Genomic DNA, 6317 nt, shown 5'->3' on the forward strand with positions numbered 1-6317 from the left:
ACTATTGCACGTAAAATGATCGTGATGAACCTCTCGACTTTACCTGCAATACGATTTCTACTAAACAAAACAAGATGCTTTTCTTCTCACATTCTCTCATATGGAGTTATTATTTCTACTAAATATATAAAAAGACGATTGGACATTCCTTACATAAAATTGTGAACAAAATTAATGTTAAAAAATAGGCAAAAATTTAGGGGAGGACCAAAAGTGCACCAATATTGCAAACATGAAGGACTATTACTGTTCTATGTGAAAACTCAAGGATGACTTTGAACCTTAACCCAGAGATGGGAGACTATTTTGAGCCTTTCCTCGCGAAAATCACTTGTATTGTGCCTCGTGAGATACACGAGCTTATCTTTTCTGTTTGTAACAATGACTTGAAATTCATTGTGATGAAAGATTGCGTTGACTTGGGTCCGAAAAGGCGGTGACAAAGCTGAAAATCTATTACTCCCTCCGTTTCACAAAGAATGACCTCCTTTCCTTTTTAGTCAGTTTAAAAAAGAATGACCTCTTTCCTTTTTTGGTAACATTTTACTTTTTGCTTTCCACGTGACATGTTTAAGACCACAAGATTAAGGGCAATTTTGTACATTTGACATAACTTTAATTTAGGACCACAAGATTCAAAAGTCTTCTTTATTTACTTAAACTCCGTGCCAAGTCAAACCAAGTCATTCTTTGTGAAACGAAGGGAGTATCATTTTTGTCATTTTCTTATTAGCTTTCGCACACTTCATCTAATCTCACAGGGTATGGTCAACCTCTCACTAGCAGCAGCTACTAGATAACTATGTCCATCAAATAAAAAATAATTACGTAGCATCTTTTAATCCCTATTAAGTTCTCAATTACTATGGTCAAGCCACAACTGTTCTCTTACATGTAACTGTTCGTATTGATTGTCTTTTTTGAATCACTACTTTCTGTTTGTGGGTTTCTATCTCTTTTCTATATTTTGGCTTTGTAGGTTTGAATAGAATTGCAGTTACATTTCTACCTCCTTCTTCCTCAAGTCCATATCTGCGAATTCATAGTCACCAGCATGGAGAACGACACTACTACAACAAGGAAAATATGAAACTTTAAGGAAATTGAGAAATTGGTGAGTGCATCGAATCTCACCGTAAGAAGTGTGCTTGACAAGTTGACGTCTTGCCTTGACACTGCTGATACCCGATCCGTTATCCCTCTCGGCCATGGCGATCCTTCTGTTTTCCCCTGTTTCCGTACTACACCAATCGCCGAAGATGCTATCACTGATGCCATTCGCTCTGCTAAATTTAACTGTTATTCGCCCACTGTCGGCATCCTTCCTGCTAGAAGATAGCATCTTACTCAAAATTTTACTGTTAATTGGTTTTGTAAAGATTCTGAAATTTGTGATTAATTTTTTACATCACTTGGTTTAGGTATCTCTGCCACTGATTGCGTATTAGTGTTTCTCATTTGGAAGTGTTTGATTAAATGTGTACCTCACTGTAATCTGTTTAATTGTGAGGAGGTGGATTCAGAATTTTGAGTTTATGGGTTTTGGATTCTAGAAAATATAGCTTACTCAGTTCGGAAATAAGTTATTTATACATATTGGATATATAGGGTAGGGCCCAAAGTTACTGATTCTGCCAAATTCGTAACCAAGGCTCTAGCTCCGCAGCTTTATTTAGTCTAAAGTGCATTTTTCATGATCGTCAAATTCATTTAATTCTGTTCTCTGAAAAGGGCGGTAGCAGAATACCTTTCTCAAGATCTCCCATACAAGTTGTCCCCTGATGATATTTACTTGACAAGTGGATGTCTTCAAGCAATTGAAGTACTTTTGAGTGCTCTTGCGCGTCCAAACGCAAATATTCTACTTCCAACTCCTGAATTCCCTTTTTATGAAGCTAGGGCTGCATTTACCCATATTGAAATGCGCCACTTTAACCTTCTCCCGGAGAAGGAGTGGGAGGTGGATCTTAATGAGGTTGAGTTTTTGGCCGATGAAAATACCGTGGCTATGGTCATTATTAATCCTGGTAATCCTGGTGGCAATGTCTACACAGACCAACACTTGAAGAAGGTATGTGTGTATACTTCCTTTTTTGTTGTAGTATATTGATATCCAAAGTCATTATTATGAATATAAAGAGGTGTTTTAATTCCTATCAGGTGGCAGAGACAGCAAGAAAACTTGGAATTTTAGTTATTTCTGATGAAGTTTATGCTCATCTCACTTTTGGAAGTAAACCATTTGTGCCTATGGGAGTCTTTGGATCGATTACCCCTGTTATTACTCTCGGATCCATATCAAAGAAGTGGGTCGTCCCTGGTTGGCGACTTGGTTGGCTTGTCACAAATGATCCAAATGGCATACTAAAAGAACATGGGGTACTTTCCTTTTAACGATGGCCATTCTCTACTGCTTCCACATATATTATAGGGGACTATATAAGTATAATATGATATCTTAGATTGAGGTTGACTAGCTTTCTTAAGAAAAGAAGACAGATTATTTTACAAACAAACAATGTCTACCCGTCGTCACTTTGTATATTGTTATTTGTAGGTCATAGATTCCATCATTGGATATCTCAATATATCTTCTGACCCTGCAACTTTTATTCAGGTTTGTTCTTTATAGTTCTTTCTTCTGCTTGCTTTCTCTTGGAAATGTAACATTTGTTATTCCATTTTGCCATACATTTGGTAGAGTTGCTAAAGGATTGAAAGTTGTTTTGGTCTAACAGCTCTTTGAGAATTTAGTAGTATAGGTGTAAATTTCCTCGCCGCTTACTGAGGCATCTGGTTTCTTTTTGTTCTTACTTTGACAGGGGGCAATTCCTCAGATCCTTGAGAAAACAAAAGATGATTTCTTCTCTAAAATAGTAGATATGCTAAGAGCAGATGCAGATATCTGTTATGACAAAATCAAGGATATTCCTTGCATCACTTGCCCAAGTAAACCTCAAAGATCTATGTTTGTGATGGTATGAGAAAAATGGAAGCTTAATTAGGCATTAGCTTGGGATTAGAAGATGTGATCAATAGTCTAATATAGGTCTTTTCCCCCATGTAGGTTCAACTTAACTTGAATCTTCTAGAAGACATCGAAGATGACTTGGACTTTTGCGCCAAGCTGGCTAAGGAAGAATCTTTGATAATTTTACCAGGTAAAAGACAACAAATCTCTTACAAAGCCAATCAAACTTTGTCGACAACAGTAGGTCTCTTTCTTGGAGGACTATCTTTTCAAATTCCTTTATTTTTTCGATGTTTTGGAATGTTTTTCATATGTGTTTAGTCGTTAGAGCTTTCGTATTCACAGGTCATAATGTTATTTGATTGTTTTTATTACGCCAAACAAGCCTTTGATTGCATCCAATGTAGGACAAATAGAAATCATCCATATATATAAGATCTGCCATGTAAGTGATCATTTTTTGGTGATATATACATGTCTGATTATCAATGCAATTGATACAAAAGTAGAAATTCATCAAATTTTATCCGATTCCATAGATGTAACCATGTTATATGAATGTAAAATTTGTGTACTTCTCGTGTTGGTGTATTAATTCGCTGCATGAAAGTAGACTCACTCAAAAGAGCTAGTATATGAATATGAAGTTTGTGTGTTCTGCATGCACAAAAACTGGTGTGATGCTATGCTATGTATAACTCCTGATGCAGGTGTTGTTGTGGGACTCAAGAATTGGCTCAGAATAACCTTTGCATGTGAGCCATCATATCTGGAAGATGGCTTCCAGAGACTAAATGCTTTCTATAAAAGGCATGCCAAGAAACAATAAGCTGCTGCTGTTTAAGAAGCAACCTTGATATTTGTTACCGTCCTCTGATTAAGGATCCAGTTATGGGACGCTGCAAGATAAAATCATATGTTTTCTTCCTTCAACCTATGGTGTTGGTTCAAGGACCTGCAATCTCTCGAGCTCAAGTACTTTATAATTTGAATAATTTTCTGCTCATCCATCTTTCCATTGAATTCAAATGACTCTGCATTACGGAGTTGCAATTGATTTTCAACTACTCGTTGAACCTCGGTGTGGTGTGCGTACAATAGCTCATACATAAGTTGGCTAGATTTTCAACAATTTCCTTTAAGGAATGTAATATGTTATTTTGACTGGTATAGTGCACCATTACTAGCACATGAATGATATTATTATCGAAAATAAAAACAGCTATTCGTATCTAACATGTACTGTAAATATGTATTTTCATTTTATTTGTACCTATCAAAAATAATTTTTAAAAAATCTAGTATAAACATGAAAATCTTACAATTATTAGACTAGAAAAAAGTAAGTGAAATGGTGTGTTTCTAATTATGCTAATTCTGTTGGCATTTCGGTTATCAAAAGTGACAAAAAATGGCCTCTTATTTTTGGCAGTAGATTCAGAGTAGTTCTTTAAGTATCATTCAATTTTGGTCTTTTAAATTTGTCAAAAGTGAACACTTTTAATCTGTGTTAAATATTTATCAATCTTTGATTGTTAAATTTGGCTGCAGATGTAAAAAGAAAAAAAGTTAAATTAGAAACACTAAAAAAAATCGTCAAAAATCAAGAAACAACAACTTAAAAACTACACCAAAAACAAAAAAAAAATAGACCAAAAATAACAAAATTGCACCAAACTCTAGAAATAGACCAAAAACAACTTCAAAGGTGATATTCTATATTAACTATGTCTTCCTTACTTCCAACATATCTTATTTTCACCCCACATTATACTATACAAATATTTTTAAAATTTACATACCAACAATAACAACATACCCCATAAAATCTCACAAATTAGGATTCGGAAAGGCTAGAATATACGCAGACTATACCATTACTTCAAGGAAGTAGATATAATGTTTTCGAAAGATCTTTCAAGTAAAAGAAGAAGAAAATAATAAAGAAAACATAACCATCGATAAGAAAAGTAGTGTAAAGTTCAAAAGAAAAAAACAATAACAACAGCGAAATGGTGTGGTAATTAATCAAAAACACAATACACAACATAAGACAAAAACTACAAAGGTACTAACAAGCCCAAACCTACGCATGACAATACAACAATTCACTTTTACTAACTTTCTACCCTAATACGCGACATCCCCTCCTTCCAAATATACAAAAAAATATTTATTTATTTTGAAAAGGATTTTTCACACTTCTTTTTCTGGGTACCAAACCAGAGGCGGATCTAGGATTTGGAGGTCCTGGGTGCCACATTGTTCAAGTTAGATAAACAGGTCGGTTGTTTTAATTTTGGGTTACAATTCGGGTTATTATCCTTTTTGATTTTTATAAACAAATCGATCAAACATTCATGTTGGTAATATTTTCTTTTACTGTGATTAGAGATAACTAAACAATTCAATTATTATTTTTAGAAATTAAAGGCCTTATTCACTTAGACTTTGAGGAAAAAAGAATTTTTTTCACATTAAAATTTGAGCTTGTATAAACCATCTTATAGTGTTAACTGAATATATTCATATTCCATTGACTTTATGTATTGTTGCAAATATATAGTAGAGAGAATAAAATTGTAGTTTCAACCTAGTCATCTTACTTAGCAATAATATCAGTGAAGATCGAAAGAACCTTTAAATTGAAAGAACTCTAGTAATAATATTCATCATTTTAAAACTTATACTTTTTAAAAACTACTATTTAAATACATTCTTAATAATATTTATCAATAATTAGTGAAAGTTAAAAAAATTAAGAATTAACTACGGTGAAAAGGAGTTAATTTGAATTAATAAAGTATAGTAAATAAATAAGAATGAATAGAAAAAAAACTAAAGCCCTTCGCACATTAATAAAAAAGACAAAAAATAAAGTACTGCGCGCACAAAAAAATTATGCTAGCAGCAAGATTCGAACTCGTGTTGCACATATGGCATATCATGCCCTTCGCCACTTGAACCATTCATCACTTTGTTCAATGGGTGGCAAAGTTAAAAATATATTAATTTTTGATACATATATATACAAAGATTTTTCTGAAATCCCTGGATACCGTGACACCCCACCCATACCCTAGATCCGCCCCTAACCAAACACACCTAAATTTGGATTAATTACATTACCATTGCAAAATGAAAAGATTTGGATCAATTAGAGCCACAAAATAGTTAGCAATTAGTAAACTCCATAATTGAAAAACAAAAATAGTGAGAGAGACAGAGTAACCTGGGACAATGAATTAAGGGTTATAGAAAAGTTTCAAAATTAGGGATTGGTGACTCAAGTTTTAATTATTGAGTAGGGGTGACAATTTTTAAATTAAGAATTAAGGAGTTGCAT

The 6317-nt window shown here is 33.8% G+C and overlaps 1 pseudogene; it reads left to right on the forward strand.

The window, feature by feature from the left end:
• The first annotated feature begins 886 nt into the window (after positions 1–886).
• On the forward strand, positions 887–4207 carry LOC102578213 (tyrosine aminotransferase-like; annotated as a pseudogene).
• Positions 4208–6317: the final 2110 nt, after the last annotated feature.

Source organism: Solanum tuberosum, unplaced genomic scaffold (genome assembly GCF_000226075.1).
Source record: "Solanum tuberosum cultivar DM 1-3 516 R44 unplaced genomic scaffold, SolTub_3.0 contig00001, whole genome shotgun sequence".
Lineage (NCBI taxonomy): Eukaryota > Viridiplantae > Streptophyta > Magnoliopsida > Solanales > Solanaceae > Solanum > Solanum tuberosum.